This window comes from Passer domesticus, chromosome 8 (assembly GCF_036417665.1).
Source record: "Passer domesticus isolate bPasDom1 chromosome 8, bPasDom1.hap1, whole genome shotgun sequence".
NCBI classification, from domain to species: Eukaryota; Metazoa; Chordata; class Aves; order Passeriformes; family Passeridae; genus Passer; species Passer domesticus.
Window position 1 is genome coordinate 57,574,154 of NC_087481.1, and position 16,616 is coordinate 57,590,769.

General features: G+C 50.8%; 1 long non-coding RNA gene across 1 annotated transcript; it reads left to right on the forward strand.

The window, feature by feature from the left end:
- The first annotated feature begins 3,133 nt into the window (after window positions 1–3,133).
- Window positions 3,134–14,246, forward strand: LOC135306965 (uncharacterized). The gene is made up of 4 exons (XR_010367718.1): window positions 3,134–3,386; window positions 7,990–8,093; window positions 8,996–9,155; window positions 9,395–14,246. It is a non-coding gene; the product is annotated as an uncharacterized LOC135306965 (long non-coding RNA).
- Window positions 14,247–16,616: the final 2,370 nt, after the last annotated feature.

Below are 16,616 nucleotides of genomic sequence, written 5' to 3' on the forward strand. Positions count from 1 at the left end.
CATCTTTTCCTGCCCCCTTTAATTGTTTCCATGTCTAATGAACAAGAAAAACACCTTGGGAGCCTTCAGCCAGCCCAGCTTCAGGGAGTTATTAATGAGCTGCAGCTCTGTCCTCTGCAAACTCGTTAAGTGGGCGCACTGATTGCTAATTTGGGGTGCTCAGTCACAAACGTGGGGTTTTGGGAAGGTTTCAGTGGTTTTGGAAGTGCTGGTGAATCCTCAGGGATCCTTCAGGATCCTGGGCTGCTCCAGGGGTCCTTCACTGCTGCACCCAGGGGATTTCCTTTGGGCTCAGCACCCGAGTCTGGGGAAGGTCCAAGTCCCCAGATCCTGGCAGGAATCTCCTTGGGAGCAACTCTGGGGCTTTTTTCCCTAAATCCTAAATATGATCCAAGTCTCAGAACCTAAACCAAATCTGGTGTTAAGCTTATCCCAACCTGAGGAAGCTTGGCTGCAGGGAAGCAGGTCCTTCCATGTGTCAGAGGATTCCCAGGGATGGATATTTAATTTTCTAGGATTAGTTTTAGTAATTGGTATCAAATATGTGTTATAACTTTAAACCCAATTTTAATTGCTTTAAAAAAATCCTTGTCATGAAAACAAGCCTTAATTAATCCTCTTAAGTGAATTGCAAATGTGTTCAGGTAGTTGTCAGTAGGAAGAAAATAATTTATTACAGCAAAACGTAGCACCCCTGTGGTGAAATAAGGAGTTAGAAGCTTTAATTAAATACTAAATACCAAATGCTATTTAGTTTTCCTTCAGAATTCAGCATAGTGGAATTTATTTGGGGCTTATGGAGTCCTGTTAATGGATTTATAGACGTGCAACAGAGCAGCAGGAAATAGCAGTTGATTCCTGACCATTTGTGTTTATTCCAGTATGGGATATTGGGAAGGAATTGTTCCCTGGCACAGGGTGCCCAGAGCAGCTGTGGATGCAGTTCGATCCTCCTTGTTTGTATTTCCCTCCTTATTTTGCAATATTTCCCTTGTTTGTCCCAACATTTCAGCTGGATTATTTTTCCCTGCAATTTAATGTTGGGATATTAGAAAAGAAAACCAACAAACCAGCTATTCCTGAGGATGGTGACGAGAGGAACAGCCGGTGATTAAACCCTCTGTGCTACTAAATATATTAAATAACTTCTTCTGGCAGATAATTGTCACCTCTGTCACCTCGGTGCTGGGATAAGAAATTCCTTCCAACCTCCATGAAATATTCCAGGTTTGAAAGGGAAATGTCACCTGGCTGAGATCAGGGATCCAATCAATACCTGGGATTTAAATTAAAAATTAACCTGGCTGCATGTGAGCATTTGATAGAGGGTTTCTGCTGGGCCAAGGGAAATTGGGGTTACTTCATGATTTTAATTAGGGACTGATTTTATGGGGAAATTTGGGTTAGTTAAAGATTATAATTAGGGGGGTATTTCTTGGGGAGTAATTGGGATTTCATTTCATGGGGCTGAGACCAAAGGGGAGCAAACAGGGATTTGTTTTTCCTTCAAACTGTAGTCCAGGGATGAGGTTCAGGTGAGACTTGGGGGATTTGAAGGACGCTCGGGGGACATGGGGAAAAGGAGCTGGTTTTGGGGTTCAAGGAGCTGGTTTGGGTTAAAGGGGCTGGTTTTGGGTTAAAGGGGCTGGTTGGGGGTTAAAGGGGCTGGTTTTGGGTTAAAGGGGCTGGTTTGGGATTAAAGGAGATGTGTTGGGGTTAATGGAGATGGTTTTGGGGTTAGAGGAGCTGGTTTGGGGTTAAAGGAGCTGGTTTGGGGTTAGATGAGCTGGTTTGGGGTTAAAGGGGCTGGTTTTGGGTTAAAGGAGATATGTTGGGGTTAAAGGGGCTGGTTTGGAGTTAGAGGAGCTGGTTTTGGAGTTAAAGGAGCTGGTTTGGGGTTAGAGGAGCTGGTTTGGGATTAAAGGAGATGTGTTGGGGTTAATGGAGCTGATTTGGGGTTAAAGGAGCTGTTTTGGGTTAAAGGTTTTGGCCCATGCTGTGACTGCCCTCAGCCCAGCCGTGTCACAGGGCTGTGCCTGGTGTCACTCGGGTAGGTCCCTGTCCCCATTCCCTCCTGTCCGTGTTCGGGAGCACAATCCCTCCCGAGCCGGGGCAACTCCTGCACGTGAGCTAAAAACTTCAGGAGCGGGGGGAGGGAGATGTCAGGAATTCCCAGCGGGCACGGGCAGGGAGCTGGGCTCGGGCATCCCGGGGAACGGGGCAGGGGACTGGGGGGAAACCACTCCTGGGGATTTTCCTGCCGGGGGATTGGGGGAAAACCATTCCCGGGGATTTTCCTGCCGGCGGCAGCACCGGGCATGGCCACGGGGCGGTGCTGGGCACTGCGGAGTGCGGGGGAGCGGGAGAGAGGGATAACGGGATAGTGGGATAGAGGGATAGAAGGAAAACGGGATAGATAGATAGTGGGATAGAAGGATAGCAGGATAAATAGTGGAATAGCGGGAAAATGGGATAGAGAGATAGAGGGAGAGCGGGATAGACGGATGGCAGGATACAGGGATCGTGGGATAGAGGGATAACGGGACAGAGGGATAGTGGAGCTGGGGATGCTGCCCCAGGATAATGGGATAGTGGGATAATGGCAATGGAATTCATGGATCACGTGTGAGCCATCAGAGAATTCCAGAAGGGTTTGGGTGGGAAGGGATCCCAAATCCCACCAGTGCCACCCCTGCCATGGCAGGGACACCTTCCCCTGTCCCAGGTGCTCCAGCCCCAGTGTCCAGCCTGGCCTTGGGCACTGCCAGGGATCCAGGGGCAGCCACAGCTGCTCTGGGCACCCTGTGCCAGGGCTGCCCACCCTGACAGGGAACAATTCCCAATTCCCAATCTCCCATCCAGCCCTGCCCTCTGGCACTGGGAGCCATTCCCTGTGTCCTGTCCCTCCCTTTTCCAAAACCACGATGGAAGATCTGGTCTTCACCTTCTATGTACAGCAAAGCATGGAATTTTTTTTTTTTTTTTTTTTTTTTTTTTTTTTTTTTTTTTTTTTTTTTTTTTGCCAGGACACCTTAAAAACCCGTAGAATTTATTACCAAGTGCCTTTCCCCCGCCTTTCCTCCTCTTTCCCGGGAATATGCCCGTGTGACACTAGATGGAGCCTTCTGTGCGCGGGAGGAGTGCGGAGCTGGGAGCAGCTCTCCCAGCAGTGCCCTCTGAAAATCCTGTAAATGCCATCGCCGCTGGAAGCAGGGACGGTGTTCAGCAGGAAAACACGGTGGGAAAGGATTTCTTACACCTGCAGAGGGCAAAACTCACCCGGACTGAGCGACTCAAACTGCCTTCTACATCTGAACCGAGAGGCAGGACTGCACACGGCATTTTTAAAGTGGATTTTTAGGGCTCCCTGCCCTCCCCGGAACGAGGTGAGCTGGGAGGTCCCTTCCAACCCAAAGCAGTCTGGCATTCCCTGGCTTTGAGGGATGTGGAGAGGCAGAGCTGTGCCCGTGGCTTTGGCAGCACACAGAGATGTACAGAACTTCCTGTCCTTCAAACATCTGGCTGTTTGTAGCTATTTTTCTTGGGAAAAGCGTTCAAGTGGGATAATTGTTTGATGATGTGACTTTGGGGGCCGTGCTGTGGTGGGGAGCACTTCCCAGTGCCCTCCTTGCAGCAGCAGAGTGGTGCCACCATTCTGAGCACACCCTCAGCCCCTGAGAGCACCCAAAAATGCAGATTTTGGGACGCCAGTGTCAGGGGGGATGGAGCTGCAGCATGGTTCTGGCATGGGCTGTGCCATCTTGGCTGTTCTCTGCCAATTGCACACCCAGTGTAAACGGCTTGGACACTGCTGGCACCCAGGGAAGATAATGAGAAAATGCAATTAGCAAACAGGTTTGGGGCATAGTATCCCTGCTTTTACTGAGGATGAGAACAGAGAGGGGACTTCTGGGAGAGGGAGGCAGGGGCTCATGGAGGGGAGATCCTCTGCCCCAGGGTTTTCAAACTGCAGAAAGGGATCTGCCCCTTCCCTGGAAGTGCCCGAGGCCAGGCTGGAGGGGCTTGGAACAACCCGGGATAATGGAAGGTGGGAGAGGGGTGGATTTGATAGGATCACTTCACTCTGGTCTCTTCACTTCAGTCCTTGAAGAGACCTCCAGGATCACTGAGTCCAACCCAGCCCCAACACCCAACTGAACCCTGGCCCCCAGTGCCACATCCAGGCTGTGTTAAACACACCCAGGGATGGGGACTGCACCACCTCCCCGGGCAGCCATGCCAGAGCTTTATCCCCCTTTGAGAGGATGTCCAGGCTGGCACAGGGATCCTCCAGGGCTGGCACAGGGATTCCCCAGGGCTGGCACAGGGATCCCCTGTGCCCTGAACCGCTCCCATTGCTGCCCCAGCCCAGGGGTGGCACAGCCAGCTCAGGAATTCACTTTATCCTTGCTCTAAAAGCTCTGTCCCTGGTTCTGCTGGGGGTACAGCGTGTGTGCCCGGCCCTGGGAATGCTGTCTGTGCCCAGGGGCAGGGAATGGGGCTGGAGATGGAGCTGGGGCTGGACAGCCACAGCCTCCAGCAGGGAGGGAGCTCCTCCAGGCACCCCCTTTTGGCATTTTTGGGGTATTTTCCTGCTGCTCAGGCTGTGTTTGCAGTCCTTTTTGCCCAGGGAGGGTTGGAGTGCCCATCCCTGGAGGCATCCCAGGAATTCCTGGAGGTGGCACTCAGAGCTCTGGGCTGGGACACAGCAGGGATGGAGCACAGCTGATCCTGGAGTTGTTTTCCAGCCTGAATGATCCTGGGATTCCATGGTTCTGTGGCAGCTGGGTACCTGAGCAGACCTCATTAACTTCAGATCAAATGCAACACAAATTCATGCCCTGAAATGGTAATTTTCAAAACATGTTTTGTGTTAAAAGGGGCTTTTTTCTCCTCTCGCTTCGCTTTCATCCAGAATTCATTTCCAGTCTCTCTGCAACCAGCTCCTGTGTTTCAGGAAATGTTTCCGAATTCCTGAGCTAAAAAACCATTTGAAAACCTCATTTGAATTTTTAAACAGCTTTGCCTGCCCCAAATGGTTTTTGCCAAGTGAAAGAGCTGCACCTGAAAAGTTTTTCCCAGCTCCAGGGAAGAACTGGGTCTGCATGTGGAAGCAGCTGGAATACTGAGGGAGAGCAGGGGGAGAGAAACAGCACAAAGGGAGGCAAGGATGTGGTTTCCTATTAGTGAAACCTCCACCTTCATTTCTAAAGCACAAACAAACCACAAGAGGCCTTTGGGAACAGCAGAGTGTGGATAGGAACACGAGGTTGGAACACAGGATCCTGGTTCCTCTGCTCTGCTCAGCTCTGGGTTAAATCAGGATTCATGCCAGAGCTCAGTGCCATGGCAGGACCTTGGTTACCTTGGGCTTTCCAGGGCTTTTGGGTGGAAACTGAGTAGGTCTAGGTGGGATTTTGGGCAGGAGTTGTTCCCTGGCAGGGCTGGCACAGGGTGCCCAGAGCAGCTGTGGCTGCCCCTGGATCCCTGGCAGTGCCCAAGGCCAGGCTGGACACTGGGGCTGGAGCACCTGGGACAGGGGAAGGTGTCCCTGCCATGGCTGGGGTGGGATGGGATGAGATTTTAAGGTCCCTTCCCACCCAAACCCTTCTGGAACTCTATGAAAGCTGCTGTTTCAGGAGCTTGATATGTCAGGACAAAAGAAGCTAGAATCTTTAAGGCTGGAAATATCAAATTAAACTAATCAAATCCCAGCAGCAAATGCTGCTCTGCATTGTTTGTTTCTCCCCTCTGAGGAAAGGGGAGCTGGATGGCACCAACCCAACCTGAAATCCCGTGGGGTGAGCTGACCTCGCACAGCCAGCAGAGCTTCCAGCTGAAGCAGAGGGTTTAATTCAGATTTGAGATGATTTAAAATGCCTGAAAGAGTTTGCTGCACCTGCAGCAGAGCAGCTGGGCAGTAATTCCAGTGTGGAGCTGCTGGTGGTGCAGGAGCAGGGCCAAGCCTGCCTGGGTGGGAGATGTCAGGGCCATGGCCGAGCACAGCAAAAAGTGGCAGAAAATGACAAAAATGCCCTCGTGGCCCGTGTTCAGCAGGCTCAGGAAATGGCTGGCTGAAGGAAACACAATTTCAGTCCTCAGCTGGCTGCTGGCACCGAGCTGCTCCTGTAAATGGGATATTGCTGCTGGGGGCAGAGCAGTGCTGGGCTGGGTGCTGGAAGCTCCTTAGGATCTCATGTTAAACAATTAATGCTCCCAGGGACAAATTGGTTCGTGCAGCAGGCCTGGCTGTAGGCAGAGGAAAATACAATATCCTGGGCGATGGCAGGGCTTGCAATCAGCCCAGAGCCTGCACAGGAATCCGTGCTCTTGGCATTTCCAGGGATCCTGACAGGGCCCAGGGCATTCCAGGCCTGGGGAATTTCCTCCTGGAAAGGCTTTTCCAGCCCTGGCACAGCTTCCCGGGGCACTGCTGGGGTCCCCAGCCCTGGGGCATGGAAAACCCTTTGGATGTGCCCTTGGAGTGCTCGGGAATCATTGGACTTGATCATTTTGGAGGGTTTTTCCCAACCTCAACAATTCTGGGATTCAGGAATTCATGAAAACACCTTTGATGCCTTTGAAATCCCTCCTTCCCTGGCTGTTTGCTGGATTCAGCTCCAAACATTACAAAGGAATTGCACCAGTGAATTTAATGAAAATCCTGGTTTGGATTGAACTCTTTTTTTCTCTGCTGCATCTTCATAATGGCAATAAAAACAATAACAAAATTCCCTGGGGGATAAAGCCACTTCCCAGAGCCTGAGTTTGGGGTCATTACCCTCAGTTTGTGGCTGGGGTAGGATATTTTTCATGCTGAAATCCCGACCTTTTCCTGCCTCACCTCGTGGCCCTGGCTCCTCCTGGGTTGCAGCCACTTCACAAAATGCTCCTGTGGAGCCTGGATTTGATTTCCCCAGGGATCCCAAAATCCTGCCTGGATTTCCCCAGGGACACTGGAAACCTCTCCCACCAGATATCCCATACCTTTAGCACTCTGTCCTGGGAGCTGAGTGCCACAGACCAGAGCACTTGTCCCCTTTTCATTTCACCTCTGAATTTCATGAGTGACCACTGATGTATTTTTTTTCCTCCTAAATTTCTAAGATCTACTTTTCTATTACTTACATGAATCAAAATTAAAATCCTTTCCGATTTCCCCTCTTCTCCCTTTTCCTTCCCCCCTCTTTACCTCTCCTTTCCCCTTTTTCTCCTCCTCCTTCACCCCCTTGCTTTCCCCCTTTATTTCCCTCTTACCCCCCTTTTTCCCCATTCTCACATTTTTCTGCATTTTCCCCCATTTCCCCCCATTTTCCCCCATTTCCCCCCATTATTCCCCCCATTTCCCCCCATTGCCTCCCATTTCTCCCCATTTCTCCCCATTTCTCCCCATTTCTCCCCTTTTCCCCCCCTTTTCCCCCCCTTTTCCCCCCCTTTTCCCCCCCTTTTCCCCCCATTTTCCCCCATTTCCCCCCATTTTCCCCCCATTTTTCCCCATTTTCCCCCATTTTTCCCCATTTTCCCCCATTTTTCCCCATTTTTCCCCATTTTTCTTGTCTCCCAGCAGTGTCACAGCAGTGCCACCACGGCACTTCATCCTTCCCACACAGCAGCTGCTGCCAGATGTTCCAGAGGAAAATGTCAGTAACTTCCAGCCTTATCCACGCTTTTCCTCCACACAATTCCCTGCTCCAAGCCCAGAAGCTGTTTATGACACCCAGCTTTTCACTTCCTCGCCTCCCTCAGAAAGCCAGGCCGGGTTTAGGGTTTCTCAAACTTATTTCCCCCTTTTTTTTTTGGGCAGCATTTCCAGTTCCAGCATCTCCCAACCTTTTTCCTTCCCGGGAGCTCTGCAAAACCCTGATGTTTATCTCTGGATTAAGATTTCCAGCTGGAATGAGCTCTGGTGGGGCTGCCAGGCTGGGCTGGGCTCTGTGCTCAGGGCAAATCTCAGTTTTTGTGTTAAAACAAAACTCTGTGCTCTCCCAGGTAAGGACACAGGATTCCCAGGGCGTGGATTGTGCAGGGCTCCACTGCCAGAGGGATTTTGGGGAGGAATTGTTCCCTGGGAAGGTTTCTCTGTGCTCTCCCAGGTAAGGACACAGGATTCCCAGGGCATGGACTGTGCAGGGCTCCACTGCCAGAGGGATTTTGGGGAGGAAACGTTCCCCAAGAGGCCGGGGGTGCCCACAAATAGAGAAGCTTTTCCTCGGGCTCAGGTGGGTTTTCCTGGGCTCCCCTCTCTTCCCTGGCTCCTGGCAGTTCCCTGCCCCTCTCCAGGGTGCCCAGCCCAAATTGAGTTTGTGAATTTGTGAATTTATTTGTGAATTTGTGTTCCGTGGCTGAGCAGAGCCTGGCTCTGAGCCCACCCAGCTGCTGGCAGATTCTGGCACCTCCAGCTGCAGCCCAGGGATGCATTTCTGGATTCCATCCCTCATACACCACGGGCTGAACATTGAAACTGTCATCCCCGTTTTTAATTCCTTTTTTTCCCCCCTCCCTCCTGTGGACATCCCACAAAGCTCATTTATGGGATCAGCCTGATTTGGGAGAGCCTGCTTTAAATATTTCAGTTTCCCTTTTATTACCTGCAGCTCCAGTCAGGCTTTGCATGGTGCTGAGTCTGATCACAAATAATTGTTTTTGCTACCAGACATCTTTAGTCCCAAAAAAACGACTTTGAGAAAATGAGCAGTGATGCATTAAAATGCATTTTACAGAGAAATTATCTTTATATGATTAGTCTTCTTTTTTTATTATTATTTTTGGTAAAAAATATAGCTGCTGCAAAACCACAAAAATGAAAAAAAGAGAAAAATCTGCTACACTTGGAAAAGGATTTGCAAAATATCCCCATGAATGTCTTGGAATCATGAATGGATTTTAATAACCCACACATTGATGAGGGCACGCTGCAGATTCTGATTAATTATTAACGTGTTTACAACAATTTTGCAAATAATGGGCTAATCACTGCAATTATGTGTTTTCCAAGGGGGCAGGGCTGTGCTCCCAGGCACTCCTGGAGAACGCCCTGGCCAAGGCTCTGCTTCCCAGGCTGCTGTTTATTTCTGTGGACATCGATTTCCTGCCAGCATGGAGTGGATTTAATTTTAACTGATAGTCCAGTGCTTCATTCCAGCTTTAAATTATTGGTGAGCCTCGTGTTTGCAGCATTCCAGGTCCTGGGAAGGGAGAGGATTCCCTACAAACACCTGGGCAGGTGGGCAGGGACAGGGAAACATTTCCCCATGGGATTCCTGCAGGGCTGGACTGCTGCAGGGCAAAGGAAAACTCAAATGATGGATAAACAGAGATACAAATCCTGCTGTAAATAAGGAAAGAGGAGAGGTGGACTGATCACCTTTTAAACTTCTTTTTTTTGGTCCTGCAGGCCACAATCAGCACAGGACCCCAGAAGGAACCTTCAAGAGCATCTCATCCACAGCCTGGAACACCTCCCAGGAGAGGCTGGGGAGTCTGTCCCACGGGGAATATTGCAGAGGATCTGGCACATCCTGTGCCAACCTGGATACATCCTGTGCCAGCCTGGACACATCCCATGCCAGCTGGACCCACTGAGCCAACCTGACCCAGACTGGGATCTGCTGGTTCTGTCCTGGATGTGGAGTGCTGAGGGAATGGTGATTTTCTGTCCTGTCCTGTTCATGGAGTGCTGAGGGAATGGTGATTTTCTGTCCTGTTCATGGAGTGCTGAGGGAATGGTGATTTTCTGTCCTCTGGGAATGTGCTGTATGAAGTTTGTTGGGATTTTTGGAGGGTTTTTTTGGGAGGTGTTAAATCCTGAGCAGCCTTTTCCACTAGACACCCAATGCTGACCCCAAACCCCTCTCCCCACCCCTGAAATGTGCAGAAATTCCCCAAAGCTCCGATGCCAACGCCCCAATCCCTTAACGACAGGATTATTGCCAAGCGCTCAGGCAGCACGACGAGCTGTGTGTTGTGATGCCTGATTAGAGGCTGGATTTAGGGCTGGAGCAGCATTGAGGCACAGCCACGATGTAACTGGGTTAATAACAGCCAGCTGATTAACGTGGGGCATCTCCTGGCAGCTGGGGAGCAGGGATGCAGATGTGCAGGGATGCAGATGTGCAGGGATGCAGATGTGCAGAGCAGGCTGGGACAGGGCAGGTGGAAGTGACCCAGCAGCAGTGGCCTGGCAGAGGCAGCGACCCTCAGGGTGTTTGTGGTGGCTGCTGGGGGGGAATTCCCCAAGGGAAGGACCCAGGAGGGGTCAGAACCACGGAGCTGTGGGGTTCCTGCAGGGCAAAGGAAAGCTCAAATGATGGACAAACAGAGATACAAATCCTGCTGTAAAAAGGAAAGAGCACAGGGACAGGTGGACTGCTCACCTTTTAAACTCCTTTTTTCTGGTCCTGAGGGCCACAATCAGCTCAGGACCCCAGAAGGGTTTGGGATGGAAGGAACCTCCAAGAGCATCTCATTCACACCCTGGGAAACCTTCCAGGAGAGGCTGGAAAATCCTCCACTGAGGCTGGAAAAGCCCTCCAAGATCACCCAGTCCAAGTTGTGACAGATCCCCACCATGTCCCCAGCCCAGAGCTCTGAGTGCCACCTCCAGGAATTCCCTGGGCACCTCCCTGGGCAGCTCCTTCCAGTGTTTAATGATCATTTCCATGAAGAAATCCTTCCCTCAGAGGAGGTTTAGGCTGGATTTTAGGGCAAATTCCTTCATGGGAAGTTCTGGATGTCCCTGCCCTGGGGGGATTTCCAAGCCATGTAAATGTGCACCATGTAAATGAACCACTGGGCAGGAGTGGTTCTACATATCCCATATTGAATAAACTCCCTGAAATGCACTTTTCTAAAGCACGAGGGAGGAAAAGTTCTGGGCTACAACAGCACAATCAAAACTTTATGAGGCAGAGGAATAAAAGGTGTATGTGACAAGGCTGAACCTGCAATAATAAATGAACAACAAAGCAGAGTGAATAAAAGGAAGGAGAGACTTAAAAGAAGTGCACGGGGTTTAAAACTCTAAACAGAACTGCAAAAGTTAAATTGCCACAGCAAACAGAGCTCCCAGCACCCGTGGGGAGCATGAAGGAAGAGCCTGGGCTGGGGGCTGGGGAGGGGAATAAGCAGTTTGTGGTGGCAGTGCAAAACTGGAGGGGTTCTGTTAAGGAAGGAGCAAGCAGCTGTGCACCCGAGGTGTGGCAGGAGATATTGCTGTGCTGATTTGCTTGGGGTGCTCTCCATGGTCCCCTCGACCTCCCAGGCTGTGGTTTGAGTCAGCCAGGCTGATTTCTCATTTCTCCTGTCATTTCCCATCTTTGAAGGCATTACAGAAAAATTTGAGCAAGCTATTTTTAGTCAGGCTTGAAAGCACCTATTTTTTTTTTTTTTTCTTCCAGGCCTGATTCTTGAGGGGCAGCTTTGATTCTGTTTCCTTTTGTTTCTGCTCTCAGTTCTGTTTCCTTTTGTTTCTGCCTTGAAGTGCAGCTTTCCTTGGCCACGAGGTTCCCCTGGGCAGGGACCCTGCCCTGCTGCTGTTGCAGTCCAGGCACTCCTGGCATCCCAAGGTGAGATCCAAAGGTGCTTTTCACCTTGCAGGAGCAGCCAAAGGCAAGAATTTGGTTTCAGCTGCAGGGAAAACGCTGGAACAAAGGACAAGCTGGATCTGAAAAGGGAAATATCAGGAAATATCCTAATCTCACCAGTTCAGATCCCAGCAGGAATGCTGGAATTGTCACTGAACTGGGTATTTTCACCTCTGGCTTTTGGAGGCCTGAGTTGTTCTTCTCTGCTTGCATTCACCCTTGTGTAAGTGGGTGAATCAAGCTGGAGGAGTCAGTGCCAGCCTTGCCCTGTGCTGGGGACTGGCACCTCTGGTTGGACTGGTGTTCCCAAGGGATCTCCTGTCCCCAGTGCTTGACCCCCCCATTGGGATTTCAACTTTCCCATTTCCTTCCCATCCTTTGTCCTTAGCTGAAGGACCCATGCCAAAGGCTCTTTAGGTATTGCAAATCATTAGAAGACAGGAAAATCAAATTAAATGTCTCTAAAGTCAATGTGTCTTTGTTTCATGGCTTAAACTTCCTCCTCCTGCCCACACTCACCAATCCTGAAGTCTCTGCAATTCTCTGCTCCTCAGTGAACCCCCTTTGGTTTCTCATCTCCGTCCATTTCCCATCTCCAGGGCTCCTGTAACTGGATCCAAGGCAGCCCCAGCAGTGATCTGTCTCCTCCCCCAGCCCCGGGAGCAGCAGATGTGATTTTGGAGCTGGCCTGAGGAGCAGTGTCTCATCTGGAGGGAAGATGGATGGTGGCACAAAGCAGATTATCCAGGGGAGCTGGGATTCAGGGAGCTGAGAAAGGGGGGAGTCCTCCTTTGGGGAGGGGGAGTGTTGATCAGGCCTCGTGGAGAGTGCAGAACCCCAGGGGTATTGCAGGCTAGAGCTGCCCGTGGCTCTCCCTCACTGTGAGCTCTGCTTGCCCTCTCACCTGGGCAGGGACCCAGGCAGCACCAAGCAGGCACAGGGGAGGGGTCCCCAGGGGAGGGGGACACCCGGGTGATGCTCTCCCAGGGGGTGGAGAGCATCCTGGAACCTGCCAATCCCTCGATGCTCTCTTGGAATTTCTGGGTTGACAGACAGTGCCCAGCAGGGTGGGGAAAGGAGAGGTGACTGACACCCGCCTGGGGAAGGAAACTTCGGGAGAAACCAGGGGAAACTGAGGCAAGCCATGCCATCACACCTCAACACCTCTGCGGTCCCTGGAGCTCCTCTCAGCCCCCCAGAGCCCTGGGAGCACCAGCCCCTCCCTGCTTTCCCTGTGGCTGCTGGTGGGCTCTGTGGGGCTGCACCCAGAGTGCAATTCCTGCGTCCCCACTGCTCCTTCCAGCCCGTTCCTGTGGCTGCTGGGTGGGCTCTGTGGGGCTGCACCCAGAGTGCAATTCCTGCGTCCCCACTGCTCCTTCCAGCCCGTTCCTGGGACCACTGGGAGCCTCTCTCCTGCTCAGGCAGCGGGGTTGGATGAACCCCTCTGGTTTTGTTGCCAGCTGGGCTGCTGGGGAATGAGAACATTCATTTCCAGAGTGGCAGGGTTTGCTCCTCACTGACACCAGAGCTGCTCCAAATCTCATTTCTGTCCCTCTGCTTTGGAAGGGGTGGATGCAAACGGGGAAAAGCTGAGGCTGGGATTTGGAACTGGGATGCAGCAATAATGTCACATGCCCTGCCCCGTGCTGAAGGTGGTGCTGGGACACCTGGGGCTCACCAGGGCAGCTCAGGATAAACCCCTCCATCCCCGCCTGGAATGACTGCAGACATTATCTGATTAGAAAGGAACACCTATTACATGGGAAAACCAAGGGAAATTGGAGAAATGCATCAATATTCCAAACCACAGCTTCTTTAAATGCAAACCCCAAATTCCCAGAGGTGCCATTTAAATCTATTTCCTGACGTGGAACTCTAGACTGGAAAAATGTTGGCACCAGTTCTGGTTTGCATCCTTGGTGATGGAATAGAAAATTCAGAAAATTCCTTTGCCATCAGGAGGAAATTTGGATTTTTCCTGTGCTTAACTCCTGCTGCTCTGTGCCTGGAAGAGCAGCAGAGGTGGGATGGTACCAAACTCCTGGATGTAACCAAAATTAACAATAATTCGACATCCTTTCATCTTAAAGTGGATAAAAGCTGCAGGGAGAACTTTGAGGACATTTCTGTGGCACAACCAACTGCTCAGGGGTCTGAGACATCCCAGATTTTCCTTTTGGAGGGAGCTGAGAGCTTTCCTCCTCCCTTCAGTCTGGGTGCTGGGAAGGAGGGAGGAATAAGGGCTGAACTTGCTGTCAACCCTCTTAAAAGCTTTTTATTGTAGCTGGAATGTGTGATAATGGCCCCCAGAACCATCATTACAGTTAATTAAAGGTCTGTTTCTTTTTTCTAATGTGAGGGGTTTATTTTCTGCAGTTGATAACACAGCAATAAAACCTTGCTTTAGGCAAAATCTTGGTAGGCAAGGTCACAATTTAGAAGTGATTTGGAAATTGAAAGGAAAACCAGAAAGCAGCATCTGGTTCCTGTTATTTCTGAGTTGTGGAAGTCCAGAGGGAATGATTTAGAGTTAAAAGGGAAGGAAAAGAGGAACATCAGAGTCTGTGCACGGAGGGGATGGCCATGGGGAAGAGGTGAAAGGAGGACAAGGAATTTGGGGTAAACATCAACTTAAACATGAAAATTTGTCAGATCCTGGTTTAATTTGGGCTGGAAGGGCAGAGCCTGCTTCCAGGGACAGGAGAACGTCAGGACGGAGGCACAGAAATGTCAGGGTTTTACCACTTTGGTGTATCTTGTGCAGAACTGGAGATTGCATCTGCTGGGAGTGGAGCTGATGGGGGGCTGGGAAGTCGTGGGGAGCTGCCCCAGAATTTGCTGTTGAGGGTGAATCCTTTCATTTCCCGGAACCACCTGGGATTCTTTAAGGATCTTTGGCTCAGAAATCCAGGATGGACACGGAGAACTTGGGGTCTCCATCCTTGGGGTGCTGCAGCCCCCTGGAACACCCCTGAGCTGTGGGGACCTGGGGCACTCAATCTCTCCCTGAATATTCAACCCAGATTATGGTTTTTAACTTTATGATTCAAACAACATTTCTGCACTTTCATTCCAGGGCCAGCTGAGAAGCAGCAGGCGCTCAACTGGTCAAAAAAAGTCATTTCCTGAGATAAGAAATGTAAAATAAGTGCCAGTGGTGGAGATTTAATTGCTGCAAATCTGTTGAGTGGAAGCTGAGCTTTCTGTTCTCCAAAATAATCACGTCCAGCTTCCAGCCAGCACAGCTGTGCTTTAGATGCCTTCAAGTCTGCAGTAAATTTGTTGTGGATATGTTAATTAAAAGGTTAATTATGGTCGAGATGTTCTGGCACTCAGGTTTGCTGCTGCTGCTGTGGGGTGTAAATGCTCCTCACCCCAAAACCAGAGGAAAAGGGGGAAGCCCTGGTGGGTTATCCAGGGAAAGTGTGGCTGCCCTGGATCCCTGGCAGTGCCCAAGGCCAGGCTGGACACTGGGGCTGGAGCACCTGGGACAGGGGAAGGTGTCCCTGCCATGGCAGGGTGGCACTGGGTGGGATTTGGGTCCTTTCCAGCCCACACCAGTTTGGGAATCTGTGACTTGGGGCTGAACAAGGATGAGGTGGGAAGGGTTTGCTCTCTGTGTGGTGCCAGGCACAGCCCTGGTGCTCCCAAAAATGTGTGATGTGACCCTGGCACTGCAAACTCAAGAGAAACCAATCCTGGAAACACACAAGAAAAACAAAATTTAAACAGGAGGAAAAGGTGTCATCTGGTGATAAGGAATTTCCCACCTGGTGGCAGAAAAGCTTCAGCAGCGATTAATAGTGAACTGTGCTGAGATTTCAAACAACTTTTGGAATTGATAATGCAAGAGTAAACAAAACAGAGTCCAACCCCCAGAATTTAATCCTCAGAACTGCAGCTCTGCATCCCTCCGGTGGTGCCAGCGAGCTTGGGCCCTGGGAAGGATTGGAAAATAAATTCCCCACCCTCCTTCAGCAGCGCCAGGTGCTGGAAAAGCCCCCTTGGTGCCACTAATGAATCTCTGGGGACCCTGCCTGTGCAGCTTGCAATGAAAAGCAAGATTAAGCTCTGGAGCTCTTTGAAGAAAAGCAGAGTCTATAAACAAGATGCACTTCTGGGATCCTGGTTGATAAAAGCGGATGAAAATCTGGGTTCCTGCAGAATCCGAGGAGTTCTGAGTGCTAACCTCGCTGCAGGCTGAGGTTTAAGGGGGAGAAACTCTTTTTAGGGCCCCAAAATGGGCCCCAAATGACACATGGCCCAGAAAATCTTGAAATCTGCACCACCTGAGCACGTGAACAACATCCCACCCTCATTCCAGCAGGGAGCAGAGCAGGATCCAGGGAAGGCAGGAGTGGCTCCCCAGAGGTTTTGGGGTGTCTCTGCCCATCCCTGGCTGGGCTGGCCATCTCTCTGGGATGCTGCAGCTCCCACCTCTGCCCTGGGGCCCTGGGGTGCCCAGGCCAGGCTGGATGGGGCTTGGAGCAGCCTGGCACAGGGGGAGCTGTCCCACCCACAGCAGGGGTGGCACTGGGGGGGCTTTGGGGTCCCTTCCCACCCAAACCAGGCTGGGATTCTGGGATTTTGGGATTTACATGAAACTACAGCAGGATTTGCATTAACAGAGCCAACGTTCCCTTTCTGCAGCAACCCCCCATCCCCACCCCTCAGAATTTCCTTTGCAAGGCCTTTTCTGCCAAAATTTGTGTTGAAGGCACAACAAGCCTGACTAGAAAGAGTCTGTTTGAGACAGAGCTTCAGAAGAGAGCAGAAGTTGCAGAGAGAACTGTGCAAGTTCTGGCCCCCAGGGTGCTTTTAAAATGCAGGAGTTCTGGGATGTAGGGCTGGTTTAATGGGATATTTATCTCCCTTGGAGAAGTTCCTGCTGGAAACCTTGAAGTTGTAACAGGCTGCAGTAATAAGACTTCTCTATTCATTAAGAGATAACTTCTATTTTTCCTTCTTTTTTTTCTATCAGAGGTTTGTTTCCTTGGGCAGAATCTTTTTTTCCCCCTTAATTTCCTACATGTT